Below are 16,689 nucleotides of genomic sequence, written 5' to 3'. Positions count from 1 at the left end.
TGAAACTTCCTCTTTCAGAAAGTTACTTTCTCAAGATAATTAACTAAAAGCAAATTAATGATAACATCTAGTGTCTTGCAGCTTGGAACGAAAATGTGGCTTTATGGGTCCTTTTGGATAATCAGACATATAATTTAGGCTCTAAGAAATAATAGGAAAAATAATAATAAGAACAACAACAACTTACAATGATAATAACTAGACTTGCGATCATTTTGCAAAAATAAGGAAGACTAGGAGATGACGAGACAATTTTTTAAAGATTCTATATACAACTGAAAAAGACTAACGTGGTCACCTAAAGTCCTTTCAGTAGCAGAATGTGCAGTGAAGCAATTGCTGTACTGCCTGGGACTCAGATCTAGGTTCTAGTCCCAGGTAGGTGGCTGGGCAGAACATGAACAGTTATTAATTACACTGAGACCTGGCATTTGCATCTGTAAATGAAGACGCTGGGATAGAGCGCTCTCCAATGGCCTCTCCAGTTCCGAGGACTGAGGTCAGGGTATTACAAAGCACGATAGGAAGCTTGCACACAGCCAAGTTTTCTGCAGCACCTCTTCCTTGTGATGCCAGAAACAAAATACGAAATTGAATGTTTCTATTTTTATGCTAAAATGGAAACAGAGGTGGGAAGGATGAAGGAATCCATCATGCAAAAGAAACAGTTTTTGTTTTAAATTTCAAACCCAATAGAAATTCTAGCTCTCCAAGGATATTACGAGGCTGTAATCTTAGCCCTCTACTTACCTGACCTTTAGCAGCAGGGAGTAGGCAGCAGCAAATTGGGGTTGGAAGTCTACTTCCTAAATCAGTCTCATTCCCTCCAACTCCTGCCCTTTTTGTGAATTATTACACCACCTGGCACCAGGAATATTATTGACTCTGGAGCAGGGAGCTTAATTTTGCAATAAATTTTACAGATTGCTAACTGAAAAACAAGAACAAAAATGAACTAGTAGGTAGTTGAAACCGCTGACTCTCACTGCTCCTTCCTGTCCCTGGGTAATTTATGGCAGTAGAGCTGGGCTCCCACACTGTGGCTGCCACTTTGGCTTGGCTGCTCAACTCACCGCGCGTGGGGCAGCAGGCCAAGGAAGGAAGCCATGCTCCCTTGTCTGTGGACTTCAAACCACACTGTGCATGCTGGAATTCCCACAGCCACCCCTACGGTCTTAGCTCCGGAGATCTCAGAGGTAAATGGAAGTGAGAAAGTTGAGGCATAGTGATGATGTCTGGCAGGAAGAGGAAAGAGAAAAAATGCTTTACAATAGATTGGAATTTTCATTCCATTTCTTCTATGCTTTTCAGTTCAGCATATATGTATTTATGGACCACTCACTATATTAAGTATTCAGTTAATGTGCTAGCATAAAAAGATGTATAAGACATGATTTCTAATCATTCTAGGTACTGCTGCTGTGCAACAAATCACGCCAAAACTCAGTGCTTTGTAATTCAGCTGTTGGGGCAGCTAGGGGCTAGGTGGTGAGGAGGGTCTACCTTCCTATAGCAGGTTAGCTTGGCCTTGTCCCCCTATGGCAGGAATCTGAGAAAGTGAAAATGCACAAGCACTTTTCAGGCCTCTGCTTACATCAAGTTTCTAAAAGAGAAGGCATTTTCACAACCTACTCTATCTCCCCACTCCACCACCCCTAGAACCAGTGGCCCCCATTCCAAAGACAAATAGATTGTGTCTTCCTAAAGCTGCACAGACACCAAAGGACGCAGACAGAACACTACAAGCTGCCAAGTGGGAAGGGGAGTCCCGCTAAGTGTTTTCCTTAATATGTAAATGAGTGCCTGCACCACTCCTGGAAGAGAAGAGAGCCCTTTCTGTGATATTCTAAACTACCAGGTACACAGCAGCAATGAGCAGGAGCCTAGGTCATGCCAAGAAAGAGTCAAGCCATCAAAAAGCACCAGTTCCTTCAACATGCCCAAATGTGATCAGAGGTGCCTCCTTCCTGGGCTCTTCTTGATGACCCCTGGGGAGGTGGACTCCAACAAGGGTTTGTTACAGTGACCTTCTAAAATGGTTACATTTACAGAGCATGGGTCAGCAACATTTTTCTATGAAGAGTCAAACAGTAAATATTCTAGGCTTTTCCAGCCATAGGGCCTCAGTCACAATTACTCAACTTTGCCATTGCAACAGGAAAGCAGTCACAGCCACCATATAAAGAAATGAATGTGTCTGTGTTCCAATTAAACTTTATCTACAAAAGCAAAGAATGGGCTCAGCATGGCCATAATTTGCTATAGATGCCAACAGTTGCTTTTGAACATCAAGTATTATCTGGAATTTGGTAGAATCTTTTCCTATTAAGTCAGACATTATCTACAAAAGTTTAACTTCCTAATATTTTTATTGAGAATTCCAGATATCATAATAGTTTCCCAAAGCATCATGGCCTCTCTCTAATGGTGCTTATCACCTTATGTTATAGTTATTGGCCTTTTTCGTGTGTCTCTCTTACCAGACTATTTCATATTTACCCATTGACTGTATTGCTTCAGATCTTAGGACTATGTCTTATATGGGGGTTGTTGTTTAATAAGATTTTGTTGAAAGAATGAACAATATCACAATTAATAAAGTCAATGCACATGCAACAGCTGCTAACTAATAAAACTGCTCACCCATAGTTTTACTAATCCCAACAACTGAATTAAATTGTATGTGCACTTGTAGGAATGATTCGTACACGACTGAATTCATAATGCAGGTTTATTTTGCATCCTGCCATTTGGAATTTTCCAAATGCCACAATTCTGGCTAAGAGAAAATCAAGTTTCAAATGAAAAGGGATCCTCCCAAGCTGTCTTGTCTTCTACATGTCCAGCTGCTTTCTTCATTATCTGCTCTTAGAACGGGGGAATAATCAAGCTGAACAAAGTGTGGGGAGAGAACACGCTCTCTGGCCTCCAGGTGGACGAGCCCATGGAGTGATCTGGATAGCTCCCTTCCTCTCTCTGAGGCTGCTGGGATGGAAGTCGTTCGGTAGGCAGACCACCCATAGGACACTTGATTCAGGTCTTAGCTGCTTAGCCGTTCCATCTAGAGATTTCCTCCACCTACCCACTCCAAAGGAAACAGGCATCTGAAACACTATCCTAGCCCACCGCTTCCCAAAAGGTCAATGTGGATATGAAGCTCCAAGGGATCATGCTAAAATGAAGATTCAGATCCATTAGTTCTGAACTGGGGCCTGAGACCCTGTATTTCTAACAAGTCCCCAAGTGACGCTGCGGCTGCTGGTCTGTGGACCGCACTTTAAGCAGCAATGTTCTATAGAACAATGACAACAATCAAACGATATTAGAGTGGAAACGAACATCTTTACAACCAATTGCTGAATTTCACAAAAAAAGGAATCTGAGTCTCAGGGATATCAGGGAGTTTACACAAGGTCACCCAGGAGTGAATGGCATAGCTGGTCTCAAGTATGGTGCACCCCAGGGGCCACTCACTAGATGCCCAAGAAGACTCTTCTTTGGACTTTTTGGACCCCTCTACTCACATGTAATGATGATGCTGTTGCTTCATCTATAACCCTCGGCTTTATATTTTATATTTTGCACACCCTCTTGTTTCCAACCACCAGTATTTTTGTATCTCTTTTGCTGGTAGGCATTTTCAAAGTCATGGAAGACCACTCTGCTCATTAGTTGCCCATTAATTGTAGTGCTCAGCAATCAACAGACTTGGAGAGCAGGGCTCAAGCAGTGATGGACAAAAGTTGGTAAACACATCAGCTTCCTTGCCCTCAGATGGAACAAGTCTGAGGCAGCATCTACAAGCTTTCCCAGATGTCCCGATGGGTTGCCCACAGTGGGTACCTGACCATTACTTTGCCCTGTATTCACTTTCTTTCCTATGTCACCTCCCCACTATATGTACGTGTGTGTATGTGTGTGTGTGTGTGTGTGTGTGTGTGAGTGTGTGTGAGTGCATCTCAATCAGATGATTAAACAGAGGCCCTGAGACCTGAAGAATGAAGAAATTTGTCAACTTGTCACATGGTTAAGCAGTCACATACAAAGTTCAGTGTTCTTTTATAGAGAGTGCCAAAGAAAATGTGTACACATTTTAAGAAAGGAAAACTATTAAAATTGTAATACTCAATATCACTAATGACAAAAGATGAACACAAGTCACGTTTGACTTCTGCAATTACAAGACATGCTCTAAGTGGTTGCCATCAGCATCCAGACACTTCTGATGATGGCCAACTACTGCTTGACCAACGATGACCAAAGTGTCCACTTGTATACATTTTTTGGCACCCCCGGTATATACATACATTGGAACCAGTGTTTGGGCAAAGATTTCCCAAGAAAGAAGTAAGAGTATATCCATATGACAAGATAGGTTAATGAGTAAAATCAGTACCCAGGAAGTCAAAGTAATTTATTGCATGTACCTTGCCCATAGGCGTTTGAAACCTCCTAATCTCTATGCCTCACTATCACCTTTTACCATATTATGTCCCTTATAAGAAACCCATGACAGATCATGCTCCTTGGTGACTGCTGGGTTACATGTTTAAAAGTCACTCATTTAAGAATAGAAAGCTTACTTTGGGTGATATACTGTTAGGGATGCTATCAGTCATCTCGGATTACACAGAAACAAAAGCTTTGCTCTTCCCAGAGCTGTGAGGCAAAGCCAATCATAGAATAGTTTGCTGAGGGTAACTTCATGCATTTCCCCCACCCATTCATGATTTGTAGGAGAGGACAAGTTCAAAACACCAAAATATAGAAAGAAAAATGCCCCCCTCTAAATCAGCGGTTCTCAACCTTCCTAATGCCATGACCCCTTAATACAATTCCTCATGTTGTGGTGACCCCCAACCATAAAATTATTTTCGTTGCTACTCTATAACTGTAATTTTGCCACTGTTAGGAATCGTAATGTAAATATATTTTTTTTCCGATGGTCTTAGGCGACCCCTGTGAAAGGGTTGTTTGACCCCCAAAGGGGTCACCACCCACAGGTTGAGCACCGCTGGGCTAAATCTTGTTACACAAGACTTCTACTGAGACAATCTGGGATAAACACAAGAGCCTTCCAAATGCAAATCCCACGTGACTTCAGGTCACACCAGAATAGCATAAATGTACTTAAGAGAGAAAGAAAATCCCAAAGATCTGTGATAAATTTATTTATCAAATTGTACACTTTGGTTTGAACATTTAAGAAGTGGTATTGGAGTTTGTTTTGTTTTGTTTTTCCCCCTCATATATAATCAATGACTTTTCCCTAAAGTCATTAAGGAGAACTAGGGTCCTATGAAATCTTGCCTCAGTTAAATTCCGGAAAACGTAAACAATTACTCGAAATTTTTTCACTAGTGGTATTTAAAAAGCACTGGCTGGTAATGTTTTTCCCAAGTCAATCGTCACTGGGGAAGATTTTGAAGCTCTAGTCTAGGGCTGGTCTGTCTTTATAAAGCAGCAGCCAGTCGCCACATCTGTCCATCTACATTTCAGCCACGCTGGCCACATTTCAAGTGCTCAATAGCCATATGTGGCCACAGGCTACCATCTAAGACAGTGCAGATTTAGAACATCTCCATCATCACAGGTTGTCTAGTGGACAGCCCTGCCCTGGGACAAGCATCCAAACAAATGGAGAGGGAGAGGCAGGGAACGGATTATCTTCTTTGCATCTACTCCAAGTGTACATGTTCTCTTTACTAAATAGGATTCTGGGCAGAAAAGGTCATAAATCTCTTTGGAGCCACAGGTGTGGGAGAAGGTAGGCTGTTAGCAAGAGGTTTTGACCCCATTACAGGACATGGGAGTCACTGCCTGCCACATCCTTAAAACAAATTGGTCTTCGGTACCTCATTCTGATTCAATGTAGAAATCCCTTTCGCTGCTCTGCACGTTGTAAATATTTATTATGGAAATAATGCCCACGATGTAATTGCTATTATCAGCATGACTACATTTCTGGTACAACCTAATATATCCTGCACACTTGCAGAATAAACAAACAGGTTTCAGAAATGAAATATTCATGTCTTCCCAGTGACCCATAGAAAGAACCTGCAAGTTTCCCCTGAATTTTCAAGATTTAAAAATGTTAGAATTTCACTGATTCATTACATTGATTAGTTTCCTAAGAGTACAATATTTTAATACCACTTGGTAGTATATCTGTGATCTGTGACATGGATCGGGTTTGGTCAAAATCAGAAACAAGCAGTAAATTATAACCATCATCTCACCTGCTTTCAAGCAACAGAAGGGAAATAAAAAATGTAAATAATAATGTGCACTTACAGAGTCTGGCATATGTCTCTTGTAAAATGTATATACATAACTGGGAATATTGTCCTATATTTTGGTTTTCAGTTCCTACTCAAGAGTTAAATATATTTATTTGCCCATCCACACTGATGATGTCCTTAAAATATTAATTGGAAAGGCAACAGCACCTTAGGAGGTTACCCTGGGATATTTGACAAGTCATGACAGTGTGTGTTGCATTCTGGTGAGGCTTTTGCATCCCTCCCCCAAGCAAGCACGCTAGCGGCAAGTTTTCAAAGGACTCAGAAATCTGGCCATCAGAGAGAAGAGAACCAACCAGAGAACCTGTAGTTGTGACCAGGGACTCAGTGACCTTTTGCTGCCAGGCACTTCTCACCCCAGTATCCAGCAAAGCTCTCGGGATCCCGGGCTTGTGCCGTAGCCATCAGCGACAGGAACTGCTCTAGGAGCAGGAGCCAGCTCACATCCATACTTAACCCAGACTTCCTCACGGTATCACATCATAAAACCATAGTGCATCTGGCACACATTTAGGGCCAAGTTGGCAGTATTTGATACCAAAAAGAAACCAAAGACTGAATTAGCATCCCACATGGTTGTTTTTGCAAGTCAGAGGTATTGCAGAGGCATATGGAGTGCAGCCCACAAGACGCCCACGAACCTTTCCTTAAATGAAAGCTGGGCTGCCTAGGCCAATGAACTCCTCGAAAAACACAAGCCAGCAAACAAACAAAAAGCACAAAACCAACTACAAACACCCTGACTTTGTTGCCTTAAATGTTCCTTACCCCAGGGAAGGTCTTGTTACCTGGACACTTTTTTTTTTTTCCTGGCTTATGTGGGACAAGTATCTGAACCTGTCTTTCAAATGAGAATCTAAATTTGGAGCGGGCTCTAACCCCTTCCTTAACCTGTAATTCTAAGTCACCCTTACCTCCAGCTTCCACAGAGAGCTGGGTCTCAGCTCTGCAAGACTGGAATGTCAAAGGGAATGCCTGTTTCAGAAAATATTGCTTTGCATCAGAATATAAATTCTTCATTTACAGGTGGGATTTGAGCCTACATTCCTACTCCAGAGCATCACCTTTTAGAAATCCAAAATGCAATGGTTGGAAAGTTGTTTTGGGAGCATGAATCAGAAAAGAGCTGGAGGAACAGGTACAAAGAGCTTTGAGGAATGCTTACTTAATGCAGACCATGACACAGCTATGCTGTAGTAACTAAAGCTCCTACAGATAGTTATGCTTTTTCCTAAATTGAATTCTGTTGGCACAGTCTTCTCCTAAAATGGAATATTACAATCAGAACTTTCCTGGAAAAGCAGAGAAACATGTGAGACATACGGGCTTCTTTCAAAATATACAAGGAAATCCTCACAATATCAGAAGAACATAGGGATGAATTTTAATAACTTTGGAGTAGGAAAAGTCTTTCTAAGTCAGACAAAGAATACAGAAGCCATAAAGAAAAAAATATGTGTCTGATAAATAAAAATAGTTTAAAAACTTTATTAAATTAAAAAATTAAATTCACACTGCAAAAAAAAATCCTATATGTAAGCTGTGACAGTCACAAAATTACTTTTGCTGTGTTGACATTTTCCTCATGCTCTTCACCCTCATTCCATACTTGCAGAACACACGACAAATAGCTAATTTCTTGAACTTACAACAGTGTACCCACAAATGAATGGGAATGAGTCAAACAATGAATTTAAAAAGCAACGTTTTTAGAAAATATATATATAAAGCAAATAAAGCTATGAGATAATGCTCAAAACCACTTATTTTTAAAAAGTCTCAAAAATTGAAATAAAAACTAAATTTTTTACCCATAAAAATTAGCAAAAAATTAAAACTCCTGAGTTACAACAGTGTTGAGGCAGCATCACGCATTGCTGGGGTCCATGTAAACGGTATCACATTTTTGGAGGGAAATGTGCCAAAATTGAGATTAAAACGTTCTCTGCAACCTAGAAATTCTCTCACTAAGAATCTATCAAATAGATAAAGTCACAAAAGTATCCCAAGAAATGTGTGTGTGTGTATATGTATATACTGGGGGTACCAAAACAATGTATATTTTTAGAGATGTTATCTATGTATTACTTTTTGAAGTTGAATTGAATTACGGTAGCAATGTGTAATTGCAGAAGCCAATCATGACTTGTATTTATCTTTTAGTATTGGTATATATTAAGTATTACAATTTTAATACAGTTTTTTTCTTTCTTAAAATGTGTATACATTTTTTGGCACCCTCTGTATGTATGTATGTATGTATGTATGTGTGTGTGTGAATATATATATACACTTTAGCATTATATATATATATATATATATATTCACTTTAGCATTGTATATAATCAGGAAAAAATTATAGGCAAACTGAATGTCCATTAACTACCACTGACTAGATACAATTCTATATATCTATTGTGTAAGAGACAACTTACATAATATATTAAAAATATCAGATCACTATGTTGTATACTTGAAACTAATGTAATATTGTATGTCAAATACAATTCAATTAAAAACAATAAAGAGTACCACATCACTGGTCCAAAGAAAAAGCTACATCTATATCCTGAGATACTAGGACAAACCACCAGAAAAATCAGTTTCATATGGTTCAAGCTAGCAGAAAAGGTGCCCTAGATATATTACTGGATTGAGAGGGGCGGGGGGAGTACATTATATTTATATATATATATATATTAAAAAAAACATAAAGTACTGACAGAATAAGGGATCATTTGTATATTTTTAAAGGGCATGCATATGTGTACGTGTCTATATCCTCTTCTCCTAGAAGTATACAAGAAATAGTTAATAATGACTATGGGTTATGGGATGCAGGGAGTGGATATAATTGCTATTTTTCATTTTGTGCCTTTCTGTATAGTTTAATTTTTTAAAAATATTTGGGTGTAATACTTTTACTGAAAAAAATAACAAAAATAAAATTCCCCTGGCAACCTTGCTGAAATGCTATTCAGTGAGAAAGAATTAAACCAGCCTCCAGCATGAAAGAGCTGTCTTCTGATGAATGGCAGGACCACAAAAGAAGCTCATTACCATCTCCTTCAAACCCAATGAAAGGGGTAAATTTGGTCCTTGAGCATAAATAGTAATTATCCATGCATTTGCCTTGCAACTTCTTTATAAAGATTTCAAGAGAATGAATTACAGTGGATTGAGTTTCATGTAGCAGTGTTTGCCCAATGCAGGTGAGATTCTGAGCCATCTTTGATCCAGGTGGCATAGATACACAAAAACCACAACAGCCAGAGTTCATAGCTCATGAATTCCGAAACCTGCCAAAATAAGGAATTTACCAAGAAAGGTAAAATTTCTAGGTGGTAAAAATTCCCTTCCTTTTCCACATATGGCTCAGGAGAATAATGCCTTGTCTGGTAAAAGAGATGCCATGAAAAAAAAATGCTTTTACTGGTCTTCTGATTTTTAAACTTTAAGATCATGTTATTATACTCCTCTTCCTCATTAAATCTTCCCTGTAGCTCTTGTGCTGAAATATTTAAATGGAAATATCTTAGAATCCAGAAAAATGTTATCATAATTATATTACTTAAAGAGTAAAAACTGGTGATGAGAAGAGAAATTGATATACTCTGAAGAGAAATTTATGTACTTACATAGGTTAATATCCTAATGGGGATCAGAGATGAAAAATGGCAAAACCCAAAGCAATAGATTTTCAGAATGTTTCTTTTCCTTTAAATACTAAATTACAATACTATTTTTAAAAGTGGTATCAATAATACTTACTTTGCATGGTTATTATGAAGGTTAGCGATATATCGTGTTCCTAGTAGAGACCTACCACGTTACAAGGCTCAGTAAATGGAAGCTAAGGAAAGATGCATTCAAGGTAGTTCATAGTTTACCTTCTGTTAGAAGTAAAACAGCCCATTATAAAATTATATGGGAAGATAATGATTTGGAAAAATGGATCAGAGTCAACTTAACAAAATAAGGATGAACGATTCCGTATATAGGGAGACCTTGGCCCATAAATATGGGTGTGATACTTAGGATCCCTGGTTAACAGTGATTTGATACATTTTAATAGTTCCTGAGCAATACTGGGTGCTATAGAAAAAATCTTCACAACTTTGAAAAAGTCCAAAATCCCCTAGAAGAGAGGACCTAAGAAGTTCCTAAGAACAAAAAAGGACCACAAGGATGAAAAAAAAACAAATTAAAAGATAAATTGGACTTCACCTGAACTGAAAACTGCTACTCATCAAAAGACACAATTGAGAAAATGAAAAGCCAAACCAAAGATTGCAAGAAAATATTCACAATGCATTTATCTGACAAAGGACTTGAGTTTTGCATTCGTTTTCTACCGATACTTTAACAAATTACCTCAAACTTAGTGACTTAAAGCAATACAAATTTATTATCTCACAGTTCTGTAGGTTGCAAGTCCAGGTGGGCTTTCTGGTTCCTCTGCTCTGGGTCTCACAAGGCCAAGATCAAGGTGTCAGCCATCCTGGGCTCTTACTAGAGGCTCTTGGGGAAAATCTGCTTCCAACTCATTCAGGTTGTTGGCAGCATTTTAGTTCCTTGAGACCTTTAAACTGAAGTCCTCATTTCCTTGCTGGATGTCGGCCAGGAGCCTCTTTCAGCTCCTTAAGGCTGCCTCTATTCTTTGTCACATTGTCTCCTCCATCTTTAAGCTAGCAATGGGATGTCAAATGCTCTCATGCATCAAATCTCTCTGACTCTTCCCTTGGCCTCCTCTCTTCTGCCTCCAGGCAGAGAAAGTTCTCTGCTTTTATGGGCTCATGTGATGACAATGGGCCCACCCAAATAATGTGATCTTCTCATTTTGAGGACCTTATTCTTCATTCTGTCTGCAAAATCCCTTTTGTAATATAATGAAACATATGCATAGAATCCAGGGATGAAGGCAATGGACACCTTTGGTGGGGAGCAATTTGCCTAGCATAGATTTATATCCAGAGTACATAAAACTCGCATGCTACTTAATAATAAGGCTAACGGCCCAGTTTTGGGTTTTTTGGGGGTTTTTTCCAAGGGCAAAAGACTTGAGTCTTTTGATGCAACACTCAAATAAGCACATGGAAACATCATCAACACCATTCCCCATTAGGGAAACACAAATTAAAACTACTCTGTAAAACTATTTGGTTGTCGGAAAAGTCATGGCGCAATTTTGCAACAAGAAACATAGAAAAAATGCATCATGACTTTTCCGAAAACCCAATAGTTCACCCCCCACTTCACACTCACGATAATGATGAAAATAAGGTTGGTGAGAATGTAAAACAACTGAAACTCTCATGCATTGCTGGTCAGAATGTAAAATAATACCATCACTGAAAAACTGGAGTTTCTTATAATGTTAAACTTAACACCTGTCGTATGATCCAGCAACTTCTCTCCTAGGTATTTGCCTAGGAGAAATGAAAGCATATGACTACAGAAAGACTTGGATTTACATTTTCATAGAGACTTTCTTTATCATAACCAAGACCTAGAAACAATCCAGATGTTGATCAAAAGTGAAGGAATAAACAAACTGTGATAAATCCATACAAGTCTATTTAGCCATAAAAAAGAACAAACTACTGATACATGCACTAATATCAATGAATCTCAAAAACACTACGCTTGTGAAATGAGCCAAACTGATCATATACTATGTTAGTCCATTTATATGAACTTCAGGAACAGAAAAAGACTGATCTTTGGTGATAGAAATCAGATCAGGGTTGCCACTGGAGGTGAGGTTTGGGAGTTGACTGGGAGGGGTCACAAGAGAACTCTCTGGTAATGCAAATACTCTAATCTTAACCTGGGCAATTGTTACATGTGTGTATACATTTGTCAAAGTGCGTCAAACATACAGTTAAGATCTGTGCCTTTTACTCTACGTAAAGTAGGCTTCAACAAAGACGATTTAAAGAAAAAGAATAGCAGAGAAGCAACAGCCAAGTTAGAGTAAGGTTAATACCAAGCTTGTTAATTGTCAAAAATTCTGTATCCATAATAATCTTTTGTTAGCTTGATTTGTCTGTTTCTCAGAGAATTGTGTAAAAATGTCCCTTTATGATTGTAGATCTGTCCACTTTTTCTTGTAGCTTCTGGTGAATATTTTTAAATCTCTTAGTTTTTCAACCTGTTTAATCATTTTGCTTTTAGTGTGTCTCATAAGATATTACTAGCTTGGTTGTTGTTTTCAAATTATTATTATATTTATATATTTGTTTTAAATATTCAAGTTAATAATTTTTATAGGAGAGTTGAATCTACTTGCATTTATTCTGGATCTTTAGTTCCTTCCTCTCTCAAAAAGGAGTACATAATTTAACCTACCACAAAATGATGGGAGGATATTAGATAATCCTTAACACAGTGTTTTCATGGAACATTGCACACAATAAACATTATTTCATTAGTCAGCTAACATCTATGATGTTTCTTTAAGTGTCGGGCCATGGGTATACAAGAATAACAAGATAGCTGAAGTTCTTCTGTCTTCATGGAAATTCTTTTCTAATGAGGAAAACTAAAAAGTGAGTTCACACACCTAAATAAAATAAATGCAAACATTACAAAGGAAAAAAAAGTCAGAATTGAGACACAGAAGCATAGGTGGGAAAATCCTCAGAAATGTTCTGGGAAGAATGAAAATTGAGAGTAGGGTCCCCATAAGAATAATTTATATATAAAAAAGTATGGATATATATATATATATATATATATATATATATATATATATATATATAAAAGCTAAGGTTGACATTAAAGTAAACTCCTAAAACTCTAAGGGCATTTGTAAAATTTTAGTCAAATACCTAAAGCGGTTATTCTTGTGCTGGGANACTTGAAACTAATGTAATATTGTATGTCAAATACAATTCAATTAAAAACAATAAAGAGTACCACATCACTGGTCCAAAGAAAAAGCTACATCTATATCCTGAGATACTAGGACAAACCACCAGAAAAATCAGTTTCATATGGTTCAAGCTAGCAGAAAAGGTGCCCTAGATATATTACTGGATTGAGAGGGGCGGGGGGAGTACATTATATTTATATATATATATATATTAAAAAAAACATAAAGTACTGACAGAATAAGGGATCATTTGTATATTTTTAAAGGGCATGCATATGTGTACGTGTCTATATCCTCTTCTCCTAGAAGTATACAAGAAATAGTTAATAATGACTATGGGTTATGGGATGCAGGGAGTGGATATAATTGCTATTTTTCATTTTGTGCCTTTCTGTATAGTTTAATTTTTTAAAAATATTTGGGTGTAATACTTTTACTGAAAAAAATAACAAAAATAAAATTCCCCTGGCAACCTTGCTGAAATGCTATTCAGTGAGAAAGAATTAAACCAGCCTCCAGCATGAAAGAGCTGTCTTCTGATGAATGGCAGGACCACAAAAGAAGCTCATTACCATCTCCTTCAAACCCAATGAAAGGGGTAAATTTGGTCCTTGAGCATAAATAGTAATTATCCATGCATTTGCCTTGCAACTTCTTTATAAAGATTTCAAGAGAATGAATTACAGTGGATTGAGTTTCATGTAGCAGTGTTTGCCCAATGCAGGTGAGATTCTGAGCCATCTTTGATCCAGGTGGCATAGATACACAAAAACCACAACAGCCAGAGTTCATAGCTCATGAATTCCGAAACCTGCCAAAATAAGGAATTTACCAAGAAAGGTAAAATTTCTAGGTGGTAAAAATTCCCTTCCTTTTCCACATATGGCTCAGGAGAATAATGCCTTGTCTGGTAAAAGAGATGCCATGAAAAAAAAATGCTTTTACTGGTCTTCTGATTTTTAAACTTTAAGATCATGTTATTATACTCCTCTTCCTCATTAAATCTTCCCTGTAGCTCTTGTGCTGAAATATTTAAATGGAAATATCTTAGAATCCAGAAAAATGTTATCATAATTATATTACTTAAAGAGTAAAAACTGGTGATGAGAAGAGAAATTGATATACTCTGAAGAGAAATTTATGTACTTACATAGGTTAATATCCTAATGGGGATCAGAGATGAAAAATGGCAAAACCCAAAGCAATAGATTTTCAGAATGTTTCTTTTCCTTTAAATACTAAATTACAATACTATTTTTAAAAGTGGTATCAATAATACTTACTTTGCATGGTTATTATGAAGGTTAGCGATATATCGTGTTCCTAGTAGAGACCTACCACGTTACAAGGCTCAGTAAATGGAAGCTAAGGAAAGATGCATTCAAGGTAGTTCATAGTTTACCTTCTGTTAGAAGTAAAACAGCCCATTATAAAATTATATGGGAAGATAATGATTTGGAAAAATGGATCAGAGTCAACTTAACAAAATAAGGATGAACGATTCCGTATATAGGGAGACCTTGGCCCATAAATATGGGTGTGATACTTAGGATCCCTGGTTAACAGTGATTTGATACATTTTAATAGTTCCTGAGCAATACTGGGTGCTATAGAAAAAATCTTCACAACTTTGAAAAAGTCCAAAATCCCCTAGAAGAGAGGACCTAAGAAGTTCCTAAGAACAAAAAAGGACCACAAGGATGAAAAAAAAACAAATTAAAAGATAAATTGGACTTCACCTGAACTGAAAACTGCTACTCATCAAAAGACACAATTGAGAAAATGAAAAGCCAAACCAAAGATTGCAAGAAAATATTCACAATGCATTTATCTGACAAAGGACTTGAGTTTTGCATTCGTTTTCTACCGATACTTTAACAAATTACCTCAAACTTAGTGACTTAAAGCAATACAAATTTATTATCTCACAGTTCTGTAGGTTGCAAGTCCAGGTGGGCTTTCTGGTTCCTCTGCTCTGGGTCTCACAAGGCCAAGATCAAGGTGTCAGCCATCCTGGGCTCTTACTAGAGGCTCTTGGGGAAAATCTGCTTCCAACTCATTCAGGTTGTTGGCAGCATTTTAGTTCCTTGAGACCTTTAAACTGAAGTCCTCATTTCCTTGCTGGATGTCGGCCAGGAGCCTCTTTCAGCTCCTTAAGGCTGCCTCTATTCTTTGTCACATTGTCTCCTCCATCTTTAAGCTAGCAATGGGATGTCAAATGCTCTCATGCATCAAATCTCTCTGACTCTTCCCTTGGCCTCCTCTCTTCTGCCTCCAGGCAGAGAAAGTTCTCTGCTTTTATGGGCTCATGTGATGACAATGGGCCCACCCAAATAATGTGATCTTCTCATTTTGAGGACCTTATTCTTCATTCTGTCTGCAAAATCCCTTTTGTAATATAATGAAACATATGCATAGAATCCAGGGATGAAGGCAATGGACACCTTTGGTGGGGAGCAATTTGCCTAGCATAGATTTATATCCAGAGTACATAAAACTCGCATGCTACTTAATAATAAGGCTAACGGCCCAGTTTTGGGTTTTTTGGGGGTTTTTTCCAAGGGCAAAAGACTTGAGTCTTTTGATGCAACACTCAAATAAGCACATGGAAACATCATCAACACCATTCCCCATTAGGGAAACACAAATTAAAACTACTCTGTAAAACTATTTGGTTGTCGGAAAAGTCATGGCGCAATTTTGCAACAAGAAACATAGAAAAAATGCATCATGACTTTTCCGAAAACCCAATAGTTCACCCCCCACTTCACACTCACGATAATGATGAAAATAAGGTTGGTGAGAATGTAAAACAACTGAAACTCTCATGCATTGCTGGTCAGAATGTAAAATAATACCATCACTGAAAAACTGGAGTTTCTTATAATGTTAAACTTAACACCTGTCGTATGATCCAGCAACTTCTCTCCTAGGTATTTGCCTAGGAGAAATGAAAGCATATGACTACAGAAAGACTTGGATTTACATTTTCATAGAGACTTTCTTTATCATAACCAAGACCTAGAAACAATCCAGATGTTGATCAAAAGTGAAGGAATAAACAAACTGTGATAAATCCATACAAGTCTATTTAGCCATAAAAAAGAACAAACTACTGATACATGCACTAATATCAATGAATCTCAAAAACACTACGCTTGTGAAATGAGCCAAACTGATCATATACTATGTTAGTCCATTTATATGAACTTCAGGAACAGAAAAAGACTGATCTTTGGTGATAGAAATCAGATCAGGGTTGCCACTGGAGGTGAGGTTTGGGAGTTGACTGGGAGGGGTCACAAGAGAACTCTCTGGTAATGCAAATACTCTAATCTTAACCTGGGCAATTGTTACATGTGTGTATACATTTGTCAAAGTGCGTCAAACATACAGTTAAGATCTGTGCCTTTTACTCTACGTAAAGTAGGCTTCAACAAAGACGATTTAAAGAAAAAGAATAGCAGAGAAGCAACAGCCAAGTTAGAGTAAGGTTAATACCAAGCT

This window comes from Hipposideros armiger, unplaced genomic scaffold (genome assembly GCF_001890085.2).
Source record: "Hipposideros armiger isolate ML-2016 unplaced genomic scaffold, ASM189008v1 scaffold_89, whole genome shotgun sequence".
Lineage (NCBI taxonomy): Eukaryota > Metazoa > Chordata > Mammalia > Chiroptera > Hipposideridae > Hipposideros > Hipposideros armiger.
Note: the sequence above shows the minus strand (reverse complement) of the source record.